This window comes from Sarcophilus harrisii, chromosome 1, assembly GCF_902635505.1.
Source record: "Sarcophilus harrisii chromosome 1, mSarHar1.11, whole genome shotgun sequence".
NCBI classification, from domain to species: Eukaryota; Metazoa; Chordata; class Mammalia; order Dasyuromorphia; family Dasyuridae; genus Sarcophilus; species Sarcophilus harrisii.
Genome location: NC_045426.1, coordinates 105,858,223 through 105,885,685, shown reverse-complemented (window position 1 = coordinate 105,885,685; position 27,463 = coordinate 105,858,223). Strand labels below are relative to the sequence as shown.

Sequence of the window (27,463 nt, the reverse complement as noted above, 5' to 3'; positions counted from 1 at the left end):
GAGAAAGAACTCTGGGAGATGACTAAAAACCATTACATTGAATTCCCAATCCCTATATTTATGCCCACCTGCATTTTTTATTTCCTTCACAAGCTAATTGTACAATATTTCAGAGTCTGATTCTTTTTATACAGCAAAATAATGTGTTGGTCATGTATACTTATTGTGTATCTAATTTATATTTTAATGTATTTAACATCTACTGGTCATCCTGCCATCTAAGGGAGGGGGTGGGGGGTAAGAGGTGAAAAATTGGAACAAGAGGTTTGGCAATTGTTAACGCTGTAAAGTTACCCGTGCATATAACCTGTAAATAAAAGGCTATTAAATTTAAAAAAAAAAAAAAAAGAAAATTGCAATAGACTTAGGATGAAAAATGCCATTTGGAGCTAGAGAAAGTACAATGAAAACTCAATATGGAAAAAAAAAAAGAACTATGGGAAAATAGATGTATTAATACACTGTTGGCAAAGCTGTGAAATGGCATGACCATTTTGTAAAGAAATTTGGAATTATGCAAATAAAATTACTAAATTGTCCATAAAAAAAAAAATTTTTTTTGTGTCCTGGATCACTCTAGCAGTTTGGTAACACTGATGGTTGCTTTATCAGAATAGGATTTTTAAATAATTGAGAAAAGTGTGATCTGGGGAACTAAAACTTTTTTAAAGTCAGGAATGATTGCAAAACATCTTCCCCCACGAATTCAGCTACCTAGTTTATCTAGGCATCTATCCATTTATAGCAATCTTAACCTTTTTGTATCATGAACACCTCTGGCAATCTGGGAAAGTCTATGGACACCTACTCAGAGAGTAAGGTTTATAAATAATTGAAATAAATATTAAATTTTTCCGATAAAGGTCTCATTTCCAAAATATATAGAGAATTGACTCTAATCTATAAGAAATCAAGCCATTCTCCAATTGATAAATGGTCAAAGGAGATGAACAGACAATTCTCAGACAAAGAAATCGAAACTATTTCTAGCCATATGAAAATATGCTCCAAATCATTATTAATCAGAGAAATGCAAATTAAGACAACTCTGAGATACCACTACACAGCTGTCAGATTGACTAGAATGACAGGGAAAGATAATGCGGAATGTTGGAGGGGATGTGGGAAAATAGGGACAATGATACATTGTTGGTGGAATTGTGAACACATCCAGCCATTCTAGAGAACAATTTGGAACTATGCTCAAAAAATTATCAAACTGTGCATACCCTTTGATCCAGCAGTATCTCAACTGGGCTTATACCCCAAAGAGATACTAAAGAAGGGAAAGGAGCCTGTGTGTGTCAAAATGTTTGTGGCAGCCCTGTTTGTAGTGGCTAGAAGCTGGAAAATGAATGGATGCCCATCAATTGAAGAATGGTTGAGTAAATTGTGGTATATGAATGTTATGGAATATTATTGTTCTGTAAGAAATGACCAGCAGGATGAATACAGAGAGGATTGGCGAGACTTAAATGAACTGATGCTGAGTGAAATGAGCAGAACTAGGAGATCATTATATACCTCAACAACAATACTGTATGAGGATGTATTCTGATGGAAGTGGATTTCTTCAACAAAGAGATCTAACTCAGTTTCAATTGATCAAGGATGGACAGAAGCAGCTATACCCAAAGAAAAAACACTGGGAAATGAATGTTTTTTTTTTCCTTGCATTTTTGTTTTTCTTCCCGGATTATTTATATCTTCTGAATCCAATTCTCCCTGTTGCAACAAGAGAACTGTTCAGTTCTGCACACATATATTGTATCTAGGATATACTGTGCCATATTTAACGTGTATAGGACTGCTTGCCATCTGGGGGAGTGGGTAGAGGGAGGAAGGGGGGAAAATCGGAACAGAAATGACTGCAAGGGATAACGTTGTAAAAAAATTACCCTGGCATGGGTTCTGTCAATAAAAAGTTATTAAATATGTTAATGCTGTAAAGTTACCCATGCATATATCCTGTAAATAAAAGGCTATTAAATAAAAAAAATAAAAATAAAAAAAATAAAAAAAAGAATATAGTTCCTTAGAGTGTACATAGAGTGGTAAAAATAAAAAAGAGTAAGAATGGAAAAAAAAAAGTTATTAAATAGAAAAAAGAAAGCAAGAAATATTAAATTTCAACTAGAGAGTAGTGAAAAAAAGATGCATTTTTTTTTCTCATCCAAGTTCATGGCCTATAAACCTCAGAATAAGAATCCCTCTTCTAGCATAATTATCTCCTTTTTTTAAGAAGACAAACTTCTTAAAGACCAGAGACCTACATTTAACCTCAAAATACATAAGGACTTCCTAATAAATAACTTTATCCTGAAATGACATGGGGCTATTTTGTGAACTCTCCACAACTAAAGGCATACAAACCAGATGACTACATCTGGGCATATTTCAATAATTTATGACAGTTAAAGGGGTACTGAGACCAAAATATTTGCAGCTGGTTTAAAAGAATTTTTTAAAAATCAATAAAGTCTCCCCGACCTCTAACATGACACTACAAGTCAAATTACACTAAATGATCTCTAAATCATTTGTGCTAAATTGTAAATTGGTGCTAAATGTAAAAAGAACTGACATCAAGAAGGGGTTGGCCAAGGTGACTAAGATCTCTTCTAATTTTAAGAATATGTGATTTTTATTCATATGTCATACAATGGCTCTCTGTGAAGGGGAAGTGTAAGAAACATAGGGAGAAATTTAGACAATGTATAAACAAAAGTTATCAATAAAAATTATTCTTTAAAAATGAGTCTAATTTTTATTTAAAAAAAAAAGATTAGGGATTTTAGCACAGTTTTCCCAAAAGTCTCTTAGAGCTTGAAAAATCTGATCATATGTATGAAAACCATCAACTTGCTTTTGGCAGAATCCATACACATACCCTTTCAGGTTTTAAATCAATATGAAAATGGTAGAAAATTGGAAATGTACTTTCTTAATATTAATTTTACTAATTCCAAATAAAACTTTAATATACAAATTGAATATTTAAACTATAATTTTTGTTACAAAATAAACAAAGATAGAGTACAAACTTAAAGTGAAAGAAAACTGCTGGCAATCATAAAAGTGATTTGTTTCCTAATTCAAATCAGATAAGTTTTATTTCAGAGCCTCCAAACTCTCATCCTTGTATAAGAAATAATTATAAAACTTTCTCCCCTTTTTAGACATACCAACAGGATACATGCAATTTTACTTCAGTTACATATATATAAACTATCTTGACAATTTTAGAACAGGCCCAAACAGGGCCTCTGTTAGTTCCTATGTGATGGGCAGCTAATGACAGGGGGCAAAAAAGCAGGATGCTGTTGCTACTGTCAGGTGCAAGAAGCTTGGGTCAAGCTAAATGTTTCGAAACCTGGGTCCCCAGCAGAGCCTTGTTAGTTTCAAAGTCTTGATAAATCCCAACAAATGGTTGAAGACTAAAACCTTCCCTAGGAGATAACCACTGCCTTATTCTATAAATACCCATTACAAACTGCTTCCTCTGACCAACCAGTTCTCTGATGCTGTTTTGTTCTACCTGCTGTTATGACAATAAAGCCCCTTCCTTTGAGAAACTAGTCTGGCCTCATTGGAACCTTAAATCCCACTGAAGTTTAGACTCTGAAAAATTAGAAGTCATCTCTTTGTACTACACTGATCCTCTGAGGCTTTGTTTTCTTTGATTAAAAGTGTGTGATAAGTATGGAAAATACAACAACCTAATAGTTTATGCAAAATCTATAAAACACATCAATGATGGTAAAGTGTGCTTTAAAAAACAAAACAAACAAACAAAAAAAAAAGGCACAACTGTCAAATCCAGACTATTCTTTAAAAAATATGTAATGTTGACATCTCTTAGAAATTAGGTAGCCACAAGATTAGGTTTGGGTACTAAATCTTTGATTTCATAGTTAAAAGAAATTTCCTTAAGAGAAAACTCCCTCTACTAATGCATATCAACACCTCCTCCTTGCAATTTACAATCTTGGAAGAATTCTTAGAGCAAGAAATTTAGTGACTTATTTGCCCAAGGTCACACAGATAGTATATGTCAGAAACAAGTCTTAAAGCCAGGTCATCTGGGATTTCAGACAAGCTCTCATTCCACTACACATCAAGGTACAAGATAGCGAAAACAACCAAAAATAGGTCACTGGAATAATCAGTTGGGGCTTTACTATTTCATAACAAGAAAACTCCATGTTAAAAATATCATATGTTCTAAAATTACCTGGGAACATGAATTCTAAAATTACTTGGGAAAATAATGAGTTCACTTATTTGTAGTAACTTGTTGGTTTTTCCTGCTTGTAATATCAATTTAGCACAATTTAAATATTTTAAATATTTAAATATTTGTAACTTTAAATATTAGACATTTTAATATTACAGATAATATATTTGCAAAACAGATCCTTTACCAATCTCACAATGAATCATAAATTTAGGAATGATGACCCACCTCATTTTACAAGTTTACCACATTAATAGAATACAAAGACACCAAGCATTTGCAACTGTTTCAATCTAGGAATATCAGGTAAAAGCAGCTAGAAGGGGAAAAAAAACCACACCAGAACAGGACAAACTCATCCATTCTCCTACCTGGGGAGCAATGACACTGAGCCTTATGGAAGCAAGGTATCTATCTCTCCTGCTCTGTTTATTTTAAACATCTATAATCACTTATTTCATTAGATCAATGTCCAAAAGGTTAAATTTTAATAATTAAAGCTAAGTTAAACTCTACTCGATAAGAGAAGCTAAGGTATTATGAGATCCACATGTAAATAACTGCAAAAAAGCATTAAAAAATATTCAAGGAAAAAGAATTGTGATTTTCTAAGATTAATTTGGGGAAAATCTATACCTTCATGTAAATTTTGCAAGTCATTATTTCCAAGGAGTTTTAAAAAAAACCATAATTTTAGAACTAGACCAAAAATGTAAACTATTCCTCCCCTATATTAATATGAAATGAACACATTTCAGTAATGAAATATATTCTTTAAAATCCTGGGAAATTTAGGCATCATTCGTCCCATCAGATTAAGATGACTTGCCACTTAATTCAGTGCAGTTCAGTGGAAAAAAACACTAGCTATAAAGTTCTAGAACCTGTGTTCAATCCTGCATTTCATATGCCCTGATGTAAATTTTACCTCATCCAGATTTTCGGGGATCCCAGGCATCAGGGAACCAAAATGATGCAGTTAGTGGCAGTGCAGAGTTGAGATGTGAGAATCCCTTTCTGGTCAGCACAAGTTCAATGTGAAAGAATTAACAAACTCGAAATATTAGACTGGCAAAAGGAAGTTTATTGTTAGCACTAAGAAGTCAGTTTTTGCTAGGAAGACTGAGTTCTGAGTGACAAAGTCCTGATAGAGAGATAAAGGTTCTAGCAAAGAAATCCTCGCAGAGAAATAAAAAGGGATTATCACTGAGAAGAGAATGTCTTCACGGTGGGCAAGGCTCCTGACAGGCAGCTCTGCCAAGGAGAGAGAGAGGTTCCTTCACAAGGCATAGTCCTGCTTTGGACATTCTGCAAAGAAATGAGCCCCAAAACTGCCCTTTAATAAGAAATCTAAGACTGAAGTTTCAAATTGAATGAAATTACTTCAATGTTGTCACTGCCCCCAGGCCTAGATTCCCAGTTGAATAAAATCACTTAAGTTCCATCTAAGTAGGAGTGTCCTGCACTAATTTTCAGCTCACTAGAGGGTGCAGCTGCTCAATAGAAATATCAAGTCCAGATCTCCAGCTAAATGAGACCACTTAAGTTCCAGCTAAGTAGGGAGTAGTCCTGGGCCAATCTTAATGAAACCACTTTACTGCCCCAAAGAATGGGTCCCTGTCAGGAGAATTTGAGGACTCACCTCAAAAGTCAAGGACAATTTCAGGATTCCCCCATCAACACTATGCCCCAGAACACAGCAATGCCTCCTAAATGAGAATCATTCAGATCAGTGTGGCCTAACTAAATATATAGCAAAAAAAAAAAAAAAATTGGAAAAATATCCATTGTCCCAATTGTATTCAGTTAAGTGAACAACATACAGAATTCACTAATACAACTATGTATTTGTGTAAGTCTGTCATAAATATGCGTCATAAATTTAAAACTGTAAAAAAAAAAATCTAAGGCTGAATGAGATATATACTGAGAGATATATACTCTCCTAAGAATGTGGCCCAGATCTATATCCTAATTATAACTTGAAACTTTGCAATAGTGCTATAGTCAAAAGTCATAGGTGTATGCTTATCTTAAATAAATAGCATTAAGTTCCTAATATGATAAGGAGTGTGTCATTTGCTAGTATTCTTGGTCTCTGGATAAATTTTTTGTCTCTGGGTCGATTTCCCATTTTAGAATTAAGCCTTTTTTCCCCTATTTTTCATGCTGTGTGGAATAGAGAAATAAGGTGAAGAACTTACAGGAATGTGTGAATTCTTTTTCTGTATTTTATTTTCATTATTTCTGTATTTTCCCTATGACCTGCATAAGTACAATATGTTCAGGCCCATATTTACTTGAGCCTTGGTCAGCTATAAACATATTTACTTAACCTGAGCTGATGACATTTATCAGTTTTTGATATTTATTGATATTTAGTCTATTAGCCTGACCATAGTCTGCTTGATTATCTAAAGCCTGAAGGCCTGATTTTCTGTTTCCTAGAAATCAGGTGATCTCGAGGAAACAGAAAGCTTCCATTCCAATCTCTCTGGATAGCAATAACCAATTAGATGCCTCCCCCTACCCTTCTCAATGCTCTCTTACTTGTGATGTATTCTCTTGTATAAAAACTGTGTATCTTTACTACTTCTTTAGCTTTCCTACCCCAAGCTTTCTCTTTCCCTTATCTCATAGTAGAACTGCTCATCCTTGTGAGGATTAATAAACAATCCTTCTGCTTTCTACTTTGAGTGATCTCTGAGTAGTTATTTTGGGTAAGGATCTTCTACATCCCACACAATGCCCAAACATTTTTTTAGTTTAATACTATGTTAACTTTGATTTCATGCAGATACAATTCTTAGAAAACAAAAAATATAAAATGCACACTGATAAAAGGAACTGTTCACTACAGATAAGGATAAAAACAAAATCTTATCAGGAAGTATAATGCCATCTGCTTTTTAAAATCTGAATGATAAAAGTATTTTGAATACTGAAAAATTACAAGTTCACCTAATTCTTTATTAGAATTTCCTACAATTTCCAAGCAAAAATTGAGTTTACAAATATCAGAATTATAAAGGAACCACCAGATGTCACTATTTGTATTAACTTTTAACCTCAATATCACACATGAACAAACTTTTCTAAAATAGTCTTACATAATTCCTGAGTTAACTGGAATTATAAACTGACCCAACTATTCTGTAAAACAAATTTAAAATTATACTGCAAAAATCACTATATTTTATATGACCTTTTTTTAAAAATGTGTGCTACTCTTCATTTTTTTTTTATTTTATTACTATATTCTTTCTATATCACAAATGCTTTCTAACAAATAGTAAAAACAAAATTCTTTACGAGTTTTGTAGCCTTTTCGGAAGATTAAAAAAGTTCAAGAAACATAATTTCTGGGTAATTTAATCATCTTATCAATAATGCATTTTAATAAAAGGATGGTTATTTGACACTCTCTTAGACCAAAGACCATCCTTTTAACATATGTCCTTTTGGGAGAGAAATGTTCCCAGGTTGGTAATCAACTCTGATAGGCTAATAATTAATGAGAGAATGAATATTACAATGAGGGGCTGAATCTGAACTTTGATTATGTCATTTAATTCTTAAATTAAGCCCAGCCTTGGGCAATCTTGGCTCCACCCAAATCAGATTAGAACACAGTAGTTACCCCACCCTAGCATCTGAACCAGAAAATAAGTCCCATCTCATTATCAGCAATGTCCTTCATAAGACTTAAAGTTAGGACTTTAGAAAAGGGAGGTGAGGGTGTGGACAGGACTCTGGTTCTCCCCATTATTATTATTTTATTAATAATCATTTTTCTCACTCTCCAGATTGACTTTATATTGTTGTGATCCTTGTCTTTTTTTTTTTTTAAGTCATCTGCCCCAATGAACAATTTTTTTTTTTAATTTCTTCATTCAATGCTTGTAATGGAACAGTACTGTGCTATAAGAAATGATGAGCAGAGTAATTTTGGAAAATCCTGGAAAGATTTACACAAACTGATGTAAAGTGAAGTGAGCAAAACCAGGATTACAGCAATGTTATACAATGATCAACTTGAATTATTTAACTATTCTCAACAATGCAAAGATTCAAGACAATTTCAAAGGACTCATGATGAAAAATGATACTTCTAGAGAAAGAACTGATAGGAATCTGAATGCTTATCATAGATTATATTTTTTTCATGGGTTTTTTCCTTTGGTTCTGTCTTATTTCACAAAATGACTAATATGGTAATAAGTTTTGCATGATTACATTTGTATAACCTTAATCAGATTGCTTACCATCGTAGGAAAGGTGGAAGTGAGAGAGAGAAGGAGAGAATTTGGAACTTGAAACTTTTAAACTGTATAGTAAAAACTGTTTTTATATGTAACTTGAGAAAAAATAAAATATCCAAAACATTAAAAACAAATTTCTCAGTATATTTCAAAATATAATAATCAATTCACATATTTTCCATGCCTAAAAATATGTCTTTTTCTATATGTTAAAGTCTTATCACTTCTATCAGAAAGGGAGGAGAATGTTTCATTCTTTTGGATTTCTGTTTTACCACTGTGTTGAATACTGTTCTAAAATATTTCTAAGTTGTTTTCCTCTATAATGGTACCATTATATATACACTGTTTAAGCTCTGCTCACTTTACTCTGCATCAATTCACAAAACTCTTTTCAGATTGCTCCAAAATCCATTTCATCATTTCTTACAACACAATAAGACCTCCATTACACTTACAAATCACTGTTTTGTCATTTCTTCAACGTGGCCACCATAAAAAGAGCTAATATAAAAATTTTTGTACATACAAGTAATCTCCTCTTTCTTTGATCTCTTTCATGTATAAGTGTAGTAGTAGTATAGCTGGGTCAAAGGGTGGACAGACAATGATTAATTTTCTGGGCATTATTCCAAACTGTTTTTCAGTGTGGCTGGATTAATTCACAGATGCACCAACAATGCACTAACATAACCTGTTTTTCCCACAGCCTCTGCAATATTTGCAATCTTCCTGTTTTCTCATCTTGCATGCATGCAAGCACACATCTACCCACAACATGCATTCTATTATACACTGATCTCCAGAATGTCTTATGAATAAGCTCAAACAACATATGTTAAACATCTTGCCCTATTTTGGCTGCTTCAGCAGAAAGAGAAGGCAGACCTGAATCACTGTTAAACCCTTCACTTTTTTAGCTGATGAGTTAAACACCACAGAAAAATAATCAGAACCAGCATCCAAAAATAGTTTTTCCTATTCCAAAAAAAATTTTTTTTTGGTAATTTACTATTGGTAATTTTATTCTTAAAATACAAAGGCCTCTACCTGGCATCTAAAGTCTTCCAAAATAGAGTTTTCCACATATCTTTCTTAAATTAGTTCATATTATTATTCTCCATTCCAGTTAAACTAGCTTAATCTTCATTCCCTACAACCTTCTATCTCTCATGCCCATACATTTGCACAGGTTGCTCCCAACATCTGAAAGGCACTCTCCTCACTTCTACCTTTTGGCAATCCTATTTTTCCTTCAAAGCACAATTTTAAAACATCACCTACACAGAATCATAGGATTAATAATAGTATTAACAGTATTTGTTATCAGAAAACCTGGTTTTGAATTAGAGGTATGCTACCACATGGAGACTTTCCCCTGAGGTATTGATATATTGTAACTTGGCATAAGAAATTAAATGCGAATTTTGGAGGGAGTTTTGTAGAAACTGCAGACAACATTAAGGTCAGATGACATAGAAAAAGCTTAAAAATTCAGAAATGTATATTATCAACCCAAATTTTATAATAATGTACTGTAAACATCCCATAAAAAAAAAAAAGAAGAAAAAGAAAAAATTCAGACTTCTTCTCTGGTAGAGAGGGCCAAAACATTTTATGTGGATTTCTGGATCACAACAGTATTTGCACCCTTGTAGAATGTAGAAGGGATAACTATGTGAAGTGACCATAGGCAAATCACTTAAATTTCTGTAGGCTTCAGTCTCTTTACCTACAAAAAGGAGGGGAATGGACTAGATGAATTGTAAGAGTTCCTCAAAATTCAATAATCATAATGCTAAGTGACACACAGACAATATAATTGACTTGACAATCCAATCTCCTCCTTTTAAAGATAGGGAATACTTGAGGCTTTTCCTGATTCTCCCATTTGTTAATGCTTTATATTATTTAATGAATATATTTACATATCTGTATTTTTATTGTATGCTGCCTCCCAAAAAAAAAAAAAAATCTAAATTCCTTAAGGGAAGTGACCATTTGTTTTTGTCTATATCCCTAGTCTTATCAAAGTGCCTTGCATGGTAGGTCTTTAACAAATGTTAAATGTTGAATTTGTTAAATTGAGCAAGCATACTTAAAAAGTGAGTGATTACAAGCTGCTTTTCTTTTAAGTGGACATGTATATAACCAACAATAGGTGTTCTAAGGAAGTGTCTCAAGTAATAGAATGAAAATTCTAATACAATATTCCCCAGCTTTTTTATATAAAAGATTCCTTGTAGCATCATAAATTTTCAAGGACTATTTCACACTCAAAACCATCCTACCACCAGTATATGATTGAATATCATGAATCAGAATAGCTTTCATATAAATCTGAAAAAGACCTAATAGATAGTTGGGCAAAAAATCATTTATTCAGGTTACAGAAGATATATGCAATTATATATTAATTGGGTCATTCAACGATCTGACCAGTACTATTCTATAGCTTCTAGAAAATGGAAATCATTGATGGAATAAAAGTCTCAATCTTAAATCTAACACTAAAAATTTGTTTTGGCATTCAGATTTCAGTGCAACAAGTACAAAAAATTCTTTTTCACAAACATCTTCCGTGGGAAGTAGAATTCAGCATCTCACAACTTTATCAAACAGGTCTGGGTATCCAGAATTATATATCTGGGTAAGCTAAGTGTTTTTGTGCGAAGATTAATTGTTTTCCTATAAGGCCAAAAATATAAAATCATCAACATACAAACCATTATGCATGTCACATCATTTACCAGACTAAGAATAGATCAAAATGGCACTGACTGGTGCCTATATGAATTTATGAGTTCAATACATTAAGTTCCCATATCTCCCAACTGGTTCATTGGTTAAGAAATATTAATCTAGTCTAGTAAAAAAGTAATTGGCATGATAGACAGGAAGCCTGGGTTCCAGTTACTGATTCAGTCATCAGTGAGTTCTGAGTGGTCAAAATGTGACTATACCTCCATTTCTTTATTAGTAAATAAGGAAAATAGTACTAAGACTATTGTGAAGATAAATAAAATATATGTAAACATACTTTGAAATTTTTTTTATAATTTTACATGAAGAAATATTATTCTTTACTCAAAAAAAAAGTCTTTTTCTCCAGCTTCTATTTCATGTGAAAAGGCATCATTTCCCAATACTTACCATCCAGGCTGCGTATCATCTCTTATAACATCCTGTGCTTTAAAAAAAAAAAAAACCAGAAGATAGGTCTGTAACAAGGATTGTTAAAGATCATTCATGCTGAGAAATCCAATCCTTCAGGTTGTATGTAGAAAAAAAAAACTGATCCTATTTCAACAAGAGGGTTCATAGTGTTAAAAACTAAGCTATGAAAATAAGCTTCCTCAAAAAATTCAACATTAATCACTTGAGGATAGGGGGAAAAGAAGAATGGAAAGAACCTATTTTATCCCATGATACTATTTATCAACTTGTTATATCTCATCATAATAGAGCAGGAATTCCCAATCTGGAGTACACATAAAACCAGAAGGTGGGAGAAGCTTGTCAAGCCATGTGAGGGGCAAAGAACGGGGAAAGACTTGGTTAATAATAATGTTTCAGGAAATAGTTTTCCTTATGGAAATTTTTTTTTTATTTCTGTGAGGCAGCATAACACAGAAGATGGAAAGTTGGCCTCAAAAACAAGCATTCAAGTTCAAGTCTCCTCTCTAAAACATACTAGCACATCACTTAACTCCTCAGTGCTGCAAGTGGCTCTAAAAGACCATACATAGTAAAGTGCCAAACTCTACTGGGGATTTCTTCATCAGGAAGATACATAATTAAATCATAAGTCCAATCTTTATCCCAATCCTATTTTAATTCATGTGTGAACGTATCAAGTAAAATCTAGAATTTATTTCCTTTCAAATTTAGTAGGATATACAAAAAAAATTCACTAAAAGCCAATGCTGAGAGGATACAGAGAAAGAAAAAGGGATTCTTAACCTGGGGTCCATGAAGTAGGTCTGTTTTTTAATATTTTGGTCACCATTTCTTGCATTTGGTTTTCTTTGTAATTTTTTTAATATATGTGAGAGAACAAGTTTAATGAAGTTCTAATTAACATACTAATGGAAAGTAATTTTTACCATAACATTTTTTATTCTTCTATATTTTTTATAGAAACAAAATTAAGCTGGCAATTTGGTGGGATATTCTAATTTTTTTTTATCCATGAGATTTTTTTAATAAAAGCTTTTTATTTTCAAAATACATGCAAAAACAGTTTTCAGCATTCACCCTCACAAAACCTTGGGTTCCAAATTTTTTACCCTTCCCCCACTTCCATAGAGAGCAAACAATCCAATATAGGTTAAACATGTAAAATTCTTCTAAACATATTTCCATATTCATCATGCTACACAAGAACACAAGAAAGAGAAAAAAAAACAAGCGATCAACAACAACAAAAAAGATGAAAATACTATGTTGTGATCCACATTCAGTCCCCCTGGTCCTCTCTAAAGATGCAAATGGCTCTCTCCATCACAAGTCTTTTGGAATTGGCCTGAATCATCTCATTGTTTAAAAAAAAAAAAAAAAAAAAAAAAAAGCCAAGTCTATCACAACTAATCATCACATAATCTTGTTGGGATTCTTAGTTCTCTTAGTTCTACTCATTTCACTTACCATCAGTTCTTCAGAGCTCTTTGAAATCATCCTGCTGATCATTTCTTATAGAAAAATAATATTCCTATTGTTCTGTAAGAAATGACCAACAGGATGATTTCAGAAAGGCCTGGAGAGACTTACACGAACTGATGCTGAGTGAAACGAGCAGGGCCAAGAGATCATTATATACTTCAATAACAATACTATATGATGACCAATTCTGATGGACGTGGCCATCCTCAGCAATGAGATGAACCAAATCAGTTCCAATAGAGCAGTAATGAACTGAACCAACTACGCCCAGTGAAAGAACTCTGGGTGATGACTAAAAACCATTACATTGAATTCCCAATCCCTATATTTTTGCCCACCTGCATTTTTGATTTCCTTCACAAGCTAATTGTACAATATTTCAGAGTCCGATTCTTCTTGTACAGCAAAATAACAGTTTGGTCATGTATACTTATTGTGTATCTAATTTATATTTTAATATATTTAACATCTACTGATCATCCTGCCATCTGGGGGAGGGGATGGGGGAAGGAGGGGAAAAATTGGAACAAGAGGTTTGGCAATTGTCAATGCTGTAAAGTTACCCATACATATAACCTGTAAATAAAAGGCTATTTTAAAAATATAAAATTTAAAAAAAATAATATTCCATAACATTCATATACCACAACTTATTCAGCCATTCCCAACTGATGGGCATCCACAGTTTCTAGTTTCTTGCCACTACAAAACTGGCTACCACAAACATTTTTGCACATGTGGGTCCTTTTTCATCCCTTAAGATCTCTTTGATATAAGCCCAGTAGAAACATTGTTGGATCCAAGGATATGGACAGTTTGAAAGCCCTTTGAGCATAGTTCCAAATTGCTCTCCAGAATGGATGAACTCCACCACACAATGTATCAGTGTCCGAGTTTTACAACAATCCCTCATTTATCATTATCTTTTTCTATCATCTTAGCCAGTCTGAGGGTATAAAATGGTATAAGAGGTATAAAACAACCTGGAATTGTTTTAATTTGCATTTCTCTAATCAATAGTGATTTAGAGCATGTTTTCATGAAAATTGTTCATCTCATTTGACTATTTGTCAATTGGAAAAAGGCTTATATTCTTATAAATTTGAGTCAGTTCTCCATATATTTTAGAAATAAGGTGTTTGGGGTAACTAGGTGGTGCATTGGATAGAGCGCCAGTCCTAAAGTCAGAAGGACCTGAGTTCAACTCTGGCTCAGACACTTAACACGTCCTAGCTGTGTGACCCCGGACAAGTCACTTAACCCCAATTGCCTCAGCAAAAAAAAAAAAGGCATTTATCAGAACTCTTATATGTAAAAATTTTACCAGTTTTCTGCTTCTCTTCTAATCTTGTCTGCATTGATTTTGTTTGTACAAAAACTTTTTAATATGATCAAAATTATCCATTTTTCATTTCACAATGTTCTCTAGTTTTTCTTTGCCCATACATTTTTTCCTTCACAGATCTGAGAGGTAGATTATCCCTTAGTCTCCTAATTTACTTATAGTATTGCCCTTTATATCTAAATCATGAACCCATTTCAACCTTATCTTAGTATAGGGTGTTCTTTGCAATCTTCTGAATTTTGTTTTATGCATTATTTTATGAATAGAAATTCACCAGTCTACCAAAGGGGTCCATGACAAAAGAAAGATTAATAACCCCTATGCACAGCCTATTCAGACACTTAAACAAAGTTTCTTACTTCCTTGTTTCCCAATAGTTTTTGTTTATGTGGGTTGTATTTATAGCTATTTACCATGTCAGAAACAAAAACTAATTTTGAATTTGTAGACCTTCTGAAAGGGTTTCAGAACCCCCTGGATTCTCTGGATCATACTTTGAGAAACACATGGGTACCACAAAGGTATGTATTCAGATAGTTGAGGAATGGTCTTTTCTCAATCTTCATTCTTCTCTGCAACCTCTGACATCAATCATTCTCTTCTCTCTAGGTTCTTGAAACATCATTCTTTCCTAATTCTCCAAACTATCTGACTAATCCTTTTCAGTCTGCTTTGCAGTATCTTCATCCAGGTCAAGCCTACTAATGATGGATGTCTTTCCAGACTCCATCCTGGGCAGTCTTCTCTTCCATTGCCTATACTGTCTTCTTATCAGCTCCCATCGATTTAATTATCATCTTTCTGATGATGGCTTTGAAACCTACCTTTCTTGCCCCAACCTCTCTGCTCCCCTCTCATCTCCAAATGTCTTTCCAACATTTCTAACTAGATGTCCAGTAGACATCTTAAATTCAACATGTGCAAAATCTGAACTCATTATCTTTCTCCCTAAACCCTCCACCCTCTTCCTAGAATCCCTAATACTGTTAAAGGCATCCTTCTAATCCTTCAGGTTTACAATCTAAGCATCATCCTTGACTCCTCCCCATCTCTCACCTCCCTCCCACACACACACACACACACACACACACACATACACACACACACACACAATCTAAATTCCCATACAATGCTAAAACCTGTCCATCTCAGCTTTGCATATCTCTTCAATATGTCCCCCCTCTCTTACAAAGCCACCCTCCTGGGGCATTTTCATCTCACACCTAGACTACAACAACAGCCTCCTGGTTGTTCTCCCTGTCATAACCTTCTCCCTACCCCACAAAAAAAATCTCTCCCTGCTCCAGTCCACTGTCCATTCAGTCTCCAAAGTGATTTTCCTAATATATAGTTCAGACCATGTCACTCCACACTCAGTAAACTCTAGTTTCCCTATCACTTCCAGAATCAAATATAAATTCCTTTTTGGTGTTCAATGTCCTTCACTGCCCCCTACTTTTCTTATACCTTACTGCCCAATTATAGCCTTTAAAAAAATTTTTTTTTCATTAAATATTTCCTATTCAAGAAAATATTCCTAAAAAATGTCTCTCCCCATGCGAGACCACTGTCTATCCAATCACCAAAGTGATTTTCCTAAAATACAGGCACTATGTCATTCCATACTTGTGATTCCCTATCACTTCCAGAATCAAATATAAAATCCTATTTGGTGTTCAATACCCTTCACTGAACTCTCCCTTTCTTACATTTTAAAAAATATGTATTTTAATTATCTCATTAAATGTTTCCCATCACATGTAAAAAAAGTTCTAAAATTCTTTTTTTTATTTAGAATTCCAAATTCTCCCCATCCCTCAATAAGGAAAGTAATATGACAGCAGTTAAACAATCACTACTCTCCTTTGCTATTTCACGGTTGACCTAGTCATAAAGTCTTAAAAGTTGGGACTTAAAAGTTGGAATGGGCAACAAAGAAATGAGGATGAAAGAAAGGTAGAAAAAAGCTTTGTAAACAAATTTTTAAAAAGCTTAGGAAATAGCAACCAGACCTGTTTGGTTAATAAATATATAGGATACATCAAGAGTAATCATAGGAGACAAGTTCAGAAAGACTGGATGAAGATAGGCCTTGAATGATAAACTTAGAAGTCTGAACTTGATTTATTATGCAATAAGAAGCCTGTAAAAGAAGGTTTTTGAGCAGGGAACTGACATAAACAGACATTAAACAAAGACCAATAAACTTATTTATATATGTTTTAAAGTGTAAAGATGCTGGCTTACAAAACTTTCCATTTTCTAAAATTCTGTTCCAACAACCATAAGGTGGCAATAATGTTTTAAAACAGAATTTTCCAATTTTAAATTGATTTTGTATAGTAATATACTAACTAATTCCAGCTGAAGGTGTGAGTTTCCCACCTTATTGCCCCAACACAAACATGTAAGAATTGGTGAGGTCTTTTATTTGTTTGGTGAGTTGTTGGCCAATCTTAGTTGTCATAGACTTTCATAGACACACATGTGTCAAAGACTTGGAGAATCAAAATGGTACAGGATAAGATTGTTCTGTAAGGAAATGATGTAAAGAAAAGAATAAAAGAGATCCCTTTGATGTAATGTGGCTGTTAAATGCTGAGTCTCTCAAAAGTTCTTAAAAGTCGATACTCCAAAAAAGCTTTTTTCATTGCTTTGGGTAAGGATTCAAATACCAATAAATCTCTTCCCAAGCAGATCTTTGGTCTTTACAATTACTATAGTTAAAAAAAAATATCATCACCAGATGATAAATCTTCTGGTTATAAGCCCCTCTAACCTTAACTAGGCAAGACACATAGCACAAGGGGCCATAATCACAAGGCATGATATATTAACATAGTCTTGAAGAAACCAGGCCCACCAAAATATTTATAGTGGAACTTTTAGTAGTACCAAAGAACAAGAAGGGCTAAACAAGTTGGGGTATATACATGTCACTGTCAGTCAACCATTATAAATCTGACAAGCATGGGATAGAACTTGAAATCAGGAAGACTCAATTTGGAATTCCACTTGACTTACTAGATGAAATTCAGTTTCATCAGTAAAATGAATATAAAGTATCTACTCCAAAAGATTGTTGTGAAGATCACTGAGTTCATTAATATACATTAAGTACTTTTGCAAACCTTAAAGTGCTATGTAAATACTAGTTATTATTATTGTTGTTGTTTTATGTATATTATTGATATCATGTCCCAAGATACTAAGAGCTGAAAATACAAAGTGGAAAAAAAGAAAAAGTATCTGCCCTCAAGAACTATGCATTCTAAAAGAGAAGGGAGGAATAAATATGTAAATTACTAGGTATATATAAGATATATATAGATTAAATGAAAGATAATCAGATGTGGGAGGCATTAATATCTGAGGGCATAGGCCTCCTTCAGAAGAAGGTGAGATTTGAGCTGAGTTTCAAAAGCAGAGAAAATTTCTAAAAAAGTATTAACAGGCATCTGGGACAACCAGTGAAAATGCACAATTAAGGGAAATGGAGTAACAGAGTAAAGTAACAGCAAATAGGTCATGAAAGGCAAAAAAAAGTGGGAAAAGACCGGAAAGGTAGGAAGGAGTTAGATTATCAAACAGGCTTAAATATCCAAGGGCTTTATCTGATCCTAGAAGAAAAGAGAGGTACTAGAGTTCTTTGATCAAAAAGAAAGGGTTTGGGTGCCATGGTCATGCTTTCTTGCTTTAGAAAAATCGTCCTCTGGTTTCAGAAAAACCTGAGGACTTTTGTGAACTGATACAAAGTGGAATGAGCAGATTGAGGAGAACATTATTCACAATAACAGCAATATTGTTAAGAATGATCAACTTCGATCAGCTACCCTGACCAAGCCAATGATCCAAGATCACTGAAAGAACCAATGAAGAAAAATGCTCTCCATCTCCAGAAAGAGAATCTTTTGGACTCAATGTAAATTGAAGCATATTTTTTAAACTTTATTTTTTTGGGGGGGGAGGGGGTCTTCTTGTCTGTATTTTCTTTTGCAGCATGGCTAATATGTTTTATATGACTTCACACATATAACTGACATTAAACTACCTTCTTATGGAGGGAGGAGAGCCAACAGGGAGGGAGGGAATTTAGAACTCATTTTTTTAAAGATTGTTTTTAAAAAATATATAACAAAATAAGTAAAAATCTATTTTTTAAAAAAGAAAAAAGATAAATCATCTTCATTGAGTGGAAAATATATGAACTGAAATGACTAAGAAAATGTAGCAAGACAAACTGGAAGGCTATTATCTACAGTAGTCCAACAAAGTGATCAACAGGGTAAAACCAGAGTTACGATTGTATGAGTGAAGAAAGGGAAGATACTAGAGATTCTGTAAAAGTAGAAAGGGTGAGATTTTGCAACATGTGGAGTGAAATTAAAATGTGAGGATAACATTGACGTTAACAATTCAGATGATCCTCAATAGTAATACAGAAGTTTAAAAATGGGAAAGAACTTGGGAAAAAAGATAATAAATTCTGGTTTATATTTGAGACTTGGAGATACTTGCAAAACATACAGTTAGAGATGTCCAGTCATATAGCCAAGAAGCAGTTGCAAAGGAAAAAGATTAGAGCTAGACATACAGATCCGGGAATCATATGCATAGAGATGATAACTGAACCCATGGAAACTGATGAGATCACTAAGGTAACACAGAATGAAAAGAGGCCTTGGGGTGCCTCGAGGAACTCCCATAGCTAGTAATGGAATGAAATGGACTATCACATTGCTAATAAACTATTAATGCAATGAATATAGCAAAACATGCTAAGATTTAAGAACTAAGGCAAAGTAAAGTTAAAAACAATATATACAATATAAATGGAAAAACCAACAATTAAACTATCCAAACTGAATGCTGTGAAAATGACCAATCACAACTTTAAAAAAGAGATGTGGGAAATCGCCTGTTACTTCTTAGCAGAAGAGGTTCTAGTGTGCAAAACGATAATCATTTCAGAATTTTCCCTGGGCTGATTAGCTTTACTAAACTTTTTTTTTCCCCCCCAAAGAATGGCTCTCTGGGGAAGAGGAGGGGAGAATATAGTGGGAAGCATAGGTAAGATAACAGCAAACGATACCAATTTAAAAAAAAATAAAAGGAATCTAGTCACTCACAGATTCAAGATAAACAAAGCTATTTCTCTATTTCAGGTGCTAAGTATAAGAAGCTTTGTGATGAAAAATGAAACATAAACCTTAGTAATTCCTGAAATATGTCTGTTTTTTCTAAATATTTTAGTAGTTTGCAAAATCATCACTTTAAAACTTCAAAGATGAATTTTCCCACTAGATTCTATTCTGATTACTTCATATTAGATATATTTAAAGGAGAGAGGCAAGAGACAGATGGAAAAGTTACTACATATTTCCTGCTCTCTTAACTCTGTCCTAGTTAAGACAGGTTCAGCAATTATAAGTTCCCTTTCTAGTAAGTTATTTTTTAAAAATACATGGAACTACATGGAAGAAAGACCCACAGATAAGTTGTTGGTGCAACTGAAATGGTCTAATCATTCTGAAAATACATTTTTATTTATACAAATGAGCAAATAATTATTGCCTAGACCCTTAAGAAGCTAAATTCAGAAACAACAACAAATCACCAATATACACCAAAATATTAAGGCAACACTTTTAGTAATTGCAAAGACCTGGAAACAAAATGGGTGCCCATCTGTTGGGAAAATGGATGAAAAAATTAGGATAAATTAATAGAATGAAATATTACTGTTCAATAAGAAATGAGAAATGTGAGGGATTTAGAGGATCAGGGAAAAATTTATATGAATTTATTACAGGGCTAAATAATCAGACCAAAAATAAAATAGATAATGACAACATTCACTAAATAGAAGTTGAACTAAAGAATAAATTTTAAAAAACAATTTAGCTATGAGTCAATAAGACCTACATTTATCTCCTGCCTCTGAAACATGCTAGCTCTACATATGACCCATGGCCAATTACATCACTTCTCATTTCCTCTGAGACAACTCTCTAAGTCACAGCATCTTCATTGGAAGAAAAATTCTTCTCTGAGCATTTCCTACACTGAAAAAACCACAGGTCTAGTATATTTAAAAAAAAAAAAAAAAGTCTAAGAGAATAGAAAATGAGACAACACAACTCCTTTCTCAACAAGGGAAGTACTCAGCATATTCTGAGTCACTGTACAAGCACAGACAGGAAGATCTAGAAGGTAGGAGTTCTACTAACCAATGAAAGAATGATATTTATTTAAAAAGTAAGGACATGATAAGAAGATAAAAGTTTATGTTCTAAGGAATTTAGTATCTCTTCTATAAAAGTCCAGACATTTCAGGACACACCCTGAAATGATCATTGTCACTGAGAATGATGAAGTAATTAATTAGCAGGGTTAAATCACAGAAAACCAGAAGTCCAAAAGAATTCAGATCCATTAACCAAATGCATTTGTTCAACAAATATGTATTGAGAACTCACTACATGTAGCCAAGAGAAGGCATTATACAGACCCTAGGTAATCTTTAAAAATCAGAACCTAGGGACAGGTAGGTGGCACAGTAGATAGAGCACCAGCCCTTAAGTCAGAAAGATCTGAGTATAAATCTGTTCTCAGACACTTAACTCTTCCTAACTGTGTGACTTTGGGCAAGTCACTTAACCCCAATTGCCTCAACAACAACAAACAATCAGAACCCTTGTCTACACTAATAGACTTCACTGTAAAACATGCTACCTGTTGCATTCTAAGGTTTGCAAAGTACTTTCCTTAAAACAACCATTTGAGGTTTATACTTATAAGAATTATTCTTGAGGAAAGAATTATTCTTAAAGAGACTAAATTATCTTCCCAGAATCAACAAGTAATAAGTACCTGAGTCTGGTCTTAGGCCTTGAAGATAGTGCTCCTTCTACCATTACATGTCTACATGACACAGAGTATGTAATATGCTGACACTTAAAATACATACTTCATAAAAATAGCCAAAAGTCTCTCTTTGTGCTCTCCCTTGTGTTGTGTTTCCCCTAACCTAGGGCAGAGGTATCTTGTTTAGCTCTATGGAAGATAAAACGATAAATAAGACATAAGCCCTTTCTTCACACAAACAAAAAAAAATGTATTACCTTTTGGTTGGGAAGACAAGTATAGCAAAATATAACCAAAAAGCAAGACTATGGTTAATGCTGTAAGAAAGGTTAAAAAAAAAAAAAAAAGGTATAAATAAAATGTTATAATAAATGTATTCTAAAGAGAGGCAGTTCTCATCTTGTAAGGATCTAAGAATTCTTTATAATATCATAGTAAGATATAAAATCATAGAAAGATAGACAGATAAATAAATATAAACCTACAAATGTGTGTATTGTCCCATATTTGAAATTGGGAGAGACCTCAGAAAATAATTAATCCAATTCCCTCATTTTACAGCTAAGGGAACTGAGGCATGGAGACATTAAATGACTTCCCCAAATAAGTAACAAGATACTAGAAATTCAAACTTATGCCACGATTGGAAAGAGGTTTTGGGGTCTAACGGAATTCAAAATCTATCCTCATTATTTAATTTTCAAGTGATCTTGTCATTCAACATCTTTGAGTCTTAGTTTCTTCATCTGTAAAAACTGAGATTGTTTGACTAGATGATCTTTAAGATCTCTCTCTGATCTAAATATAGGATCCTATGACCCTAGAATCATCAAAATTTCTACCACATCATATTCCATAAGAGGTAACAATAAGCTGGGTTTTTAAGAATATACTGTCTTTCAAGATTAAAAGAAAAGCAGAAAACTGGGGGAAAAAGTCTTAACATCCAAGGGTTCTTATAAAGGCCTCATTTCTAAAATATATAGAGAATTGACTCAAATTTATAAGAATACAAGTCATTCTTCAATTGACAAATGGTCAAAGGATATGAACAGACACTTTTCAGATGAAAAAATTAAAAACATTTCTACTTAAATGAAAAAAATGCTCTAAATTACTATTGATCAGAGAAATGCAAATTAAGACAACTCTGAGATGCCACTACACATCTCTCAGATTGGCTAAGATGACAGGAAAAGATAATGACGAATGTTGGAAAGGATGTGGGAAAACTGGTTGACTGATACATTGCTGGTGGTGTTGTGAACTGACCCAACCATTTTGGAGAACAATTTGGAACTATGCTCAAAAAGTTATCAAATTGTGCCTACCCTTTTCCTGGGCCTATATCCCAAAGAGATCATAAAAAGAGAAAAAGACTCACATGTGCAAAAATGTTTTTAACAGCCCTTTTTGTAATCACAAAGAACTGGAAGCTGAGTGGATGTCCATCCATTAGGGAATGGCTGAATAAGTTATGGTATATGAATGTTACGGAATATTATTGTTCTGTAAGAAATGATAAAGAGGATAATTTTAGAGAAGCCTAGAGAGACTTACATGAACTGATACTAAGTGGAATGAGGAGAACAAGGAAAACTTTGTACACAGCAAAAACAAGATTATCTATCAATTCTGATGGACGTGGCTCTCAACAATGAGACGATTCAGACCAGTTCCAATGATCTTGCAATGAAGACAGCCATCTACACCCAGAGGACTGTGGGAACTGAGGTGTGGATCACTACATATTTTTTTCACTTTTTTGTTGTTGCTTGCTTGTTTTTGCTTTCTTTCTCATTTTTTCCCCTTTTTCATCTGATTTTTCTTGTGCAGCATGATAAATATGAAAATACGTTTAGAAGAATTGCACATGTTTAACATATATTGGATTACTTGCTGTCTGAGGGTAGAGGAAGAAAAATTTGGAAAAAAGCTTTTACAAGAGTGAATGCTTAAAAAACTATATTTGTATGTATTTTGAAAATAAAAAGCTATTATTAAAAAAAACAGAATGAGTTGTTGTTTGTCTTTCAATTTTAAAGAGGATCATGACATCAGGGAGATGATGCAATGACATACAAATAAGCTGGATTTAAGTGAAGTAGGATTTAGAGAGATTAAAGCAGAAAATATTGGTGGAAAGACATGTTTGTTAACCTGAGATTGAGTTGAGGCGCTTGCATTTTTCTATTAGTAACTTACATTACCACTTTACAAATATCAGGTTATATATTTTTACTCTCAACAGAAAAAATTTAGTCATGGGGGTTAATTTTATATTATTTTTAACCTGTTTCATTCAATTTTATCTAAGTTTAATTAAGCTAAGTGGGGGGAAGGGGAGCCTGAATTAAACTAGGATCAATCTGTCAACATTATGCTTTCTAAGTCTGGCTTGAATCACACAGGCCTTCCTTCTTCACCTTTTATCTTCCTGCATCCTCAATTCCCACTCTATGCACCAGGAGAAAAATGTCACTTTACCCACTCCATTATTGACAATTTTAACCCACTCCATTATATCTAGCCAATACATTTCCCCTATTAACTTCCCAATTAAAAAAGACAAACACATGATTAGAAAACCAAAATTTACAGCAGCAAAATAATTTTTTTAACACTTACATACATTAAAATGTCAACAAAAACAAAGGGAAGAATTCTTCTAGTCATTTGCAAAGCCACAAACATTCTATCTAGGAATAAATTTATATTCTGTGGCCTTTCGAACTATTCCCTAGATATTTCATTTACTTATTTTTTTCTCCCCAACTAAATCAGGAGTTACTTGAGGGGAGATATTATTTCTTTTACTTTTACAACACTTAATGAAGAACTCTTAGAGGCTTTGTTAAATGTTCTTCAATAAGATTTAGTGAAAAAGTCATGAGGTGTGCTCAAGGAGACACCTTTTTCTTTCTTAGTTTAAACTTATCCATTATATTCCCCAACTTAGAAATTCACTTAATACAGATCCTGTGTCTTGCCTTCTCTTGAAGTTAGTATGCCATGACTACATAGATTTCCTCACACAGAACTGTGAATAAGTAGCCAAAGGGGAGAAATTATAATAGAGAAAACATCTAGGGTGAGATAAAGATAGAGGAAATATGGGTGAAGTGAAGTAAATAACCAGAGAACTTACCTAGAGACCCACAAACCTCCAAAGAATTCACAGCCAGATTTGAGGGAGTACATAAACTTGGGACGAGAAAAAAAAATTACACCTTTATTTTCACTAACCTCTAACTGAAGTATACTATTTTCTTCAATTATTTTGAAAACACTATTCAGAAAAGGACTTACCGCACTGCCAAAGGAGTTCCTGACAGAAAATGTTAAAAATAGCAAATATAGATGGAGATGGATGGATGGATGGATATATAGGATAGCTGAACTTGAGGAAATTATCACAAATATGTCATAGACTTTTAAAAGTTTTAAAGACACTAATAAAAAAGCATAGAGGACTCGGTTTTCTGAAATGACTTTGTACCACCAACTTTTATTCATGGATTGACAGTTTAGTCTGTGGATTATCCAGACCCTTTTCTTTGTAGGTCATCCTACTAGCCTAGTCACTGTTTAGTTGAAAAGGCAAGGAAGTTTCTCCAAAAATAGTAGGAAAAGGAAAATTGGTCAAGCTAAAGTAAGTTACATTAGCTACCTGCTGGCAAAAATGACTTACAAAAAAGGAATCTCGACTAAGTGAAATTTCTGGACTTTGTGCATTTTATTTACACATAATTTCAAACTTGCTCCCATTACATTACATGAGTAAAAATTAGGAAAACTCTCTTTTCTGTGTAAAATTACAAGTCATTCACCCTGCCTGTCATCTTAACTGTGCATTTAAGTTGCCCTTGTTCTCTACATATTTGCTCTTGAACTGCATATTCTTCAAATATTCTTACTGTCTAACAATATTGTGTTTTACTTTTTTGTCTGTTTAACTCCTTTATGTGGCCATAGAAATAGATTCAGTCTTTTACAGATTTTAATTTTCAGAGGGCAAGTATAATTCTGTGATTCCTTTTGTCCTAACAATGTGAGAAGTGTCAGATTAGGTGTTCAGTCTATTTTTCTGACAGAAAGACTGAAGATGATGAAAATGATAATGTAGATATCTTTAAAAAATACTAGAAGAAATCAATTTAGGAAGAAAAGTAAGAGAGATTGAATGGTATTTTTCAGATATGAGTGGAAGTTAAAACAAATCAAGTTATGAGGCTCATAAACATTCACTGTAAGAAGATATATTCTTCTCTATTTCCCAAAGTATCTTTCTTCCAAGAATTTATCTATCCAATACAGTATCCCATTTCGCACAGTAGCGCAGGGAGGAAGTTAAGTATCAACCTAATTGCAGAGAAAAATTAACCAAGGCATAAAAGGAACTTGCTAGCCCGATATGATACCAAAAAGATAGCCAAAAGCTATGAATAATAAAAAGGTATAATTTCTAAATACAGACTTGAATGACAATCAAGAATCCGTTTAAATAATACGTTTCATCCTTCATCTTTATGTGTGGTTTACAAGTTTCATAAGCAATGAAGAGCTTCAGTTAATCACAAGGCTATGCGATTATAATTTGGGCATTCCTAGATTATTGGGCAACATAATTAAAAGTATTCTCAAAGACCAGTTCAGGCTAGAAAGCTCTCTAACCTCAACCAAATCATTTCCAATGGAACAGTAATGAACTGAACCAGCTATGCCCAGAGAAAGAACTCTGGGAGATGACTAAAAACCATTACATTGAATTCCCAATCCCTATATTTATGCACACCTGCATTTTTGATTTCCTTCACAAGCTAATTGTACAATATTTCAGAGTCTGATTCTTTTTGTACAGCAAAATAACAGTTTGGTCATGTATACTTATTGTGTATCTAATTTATATTTTAATGTATTTAACATCTCCTGGTCATCCCTGTCATCTGGGGGAGGGGGTGGGGGGGTAAGAGGTAAAAAATTGGAACAAGGGGTTTGGCAATTGTTAACGCTGTAAAGTTACCCATGCATATAACCTGTAAATAAAAGGCTATTAAATTAAAAAAAAAAAAGAAAGAAAGCTCTCTAACCTATCAAAATGAGCATAATGATGACACCTACCTTACAAGGCTGTTGAGAGGAGTTAGTCAACAAACTTTTATTAAATGCTTACTAGGTGCAAGCAAAGAGCAGCTTATGTGGGGAAGGAGTCAGGAAGACCAGAGGTCAAAGCTAGCCTTCAATATTTGTCGTGTGACCCTAGACAAGTCACATAATCCTGTGTGCCTCGGTTTCCTCATCTGTAAAATAAAGGAAATGGCAAACCACTCCCATCTCTTTGCCAAGAAAATTCCAAACGGGGTCAAAGGACAGTCATATCCTGACCGAAGAACAAAGATGCAAAGACTGAGGCCTGACCGAAGAACAAAGGTGCAAAGACTGAGGATCAAACCTTAATGAGCTATATAAATAATAAATAGATAATGGAGCAACAAGCATTTATTAAACCCTTCCTATTGTAGGAGGTATTTTCTTTGTTTTGCTAGAAATTTTTATTTGGGAAACAGATGGGAAACAATGGAGATTTCTCCCCTACCCTTCTAACTCTCAAGATGCTCAACATTTAGGCCCTAAGGAAACTAAATATGGAATCGAAAGCTTGAAATATAGTGAATGAATCGGCGGGCAGTTAGGAAGCTCCCTATTCAAACCTCCATCTCTTGTCACTTCGCAGTTCTGAAGCTACTGGGGAGCCGCTTGAATTCTGAGTCTCAGATAAATGCCTCATGTGTAAAAAGAAAACAAAACACGAACAACACGCATAACGCCTGCCTCGCAGGACCCTGAAGCGCAAATGCAATGACGGACCCAAAAGTGTTCTGCAACCTTTGGAGCATCACGAAACCTCAAGCAGTGCTTGCTACTGAACCTACTTCCTCCTATGGAGTTATCGGACCTCGGGAAAAGAACCCGGCAATCAGCAAAAGTCGAAAGGTTTTCTTAATCTAGCACAGCTTCGGGTAAGAATTACACCCGCTGCCCTAACCGCCTAAAGCAAGGATTAAGCAAATAAATCCACAGGTCCGGAGC

The 27,463-nt window shown here is 33.8% G+C and overlaps 1 protein-coding gene across 4 annotated transcripts in view; it reads right to left on the bottom strand.

The window, feature by feature from the left end:
* The window catches only part of TTC39B (tetratricopeptide repeat domain 39B), a 128,280-nt gene that overhangs the window by 83,202 nt on the left and 17,615 nt on the right, over window positions 1-27,463 (bottom strand). The gene's annotated exons all lie outside the window — the stretch shown is intronic.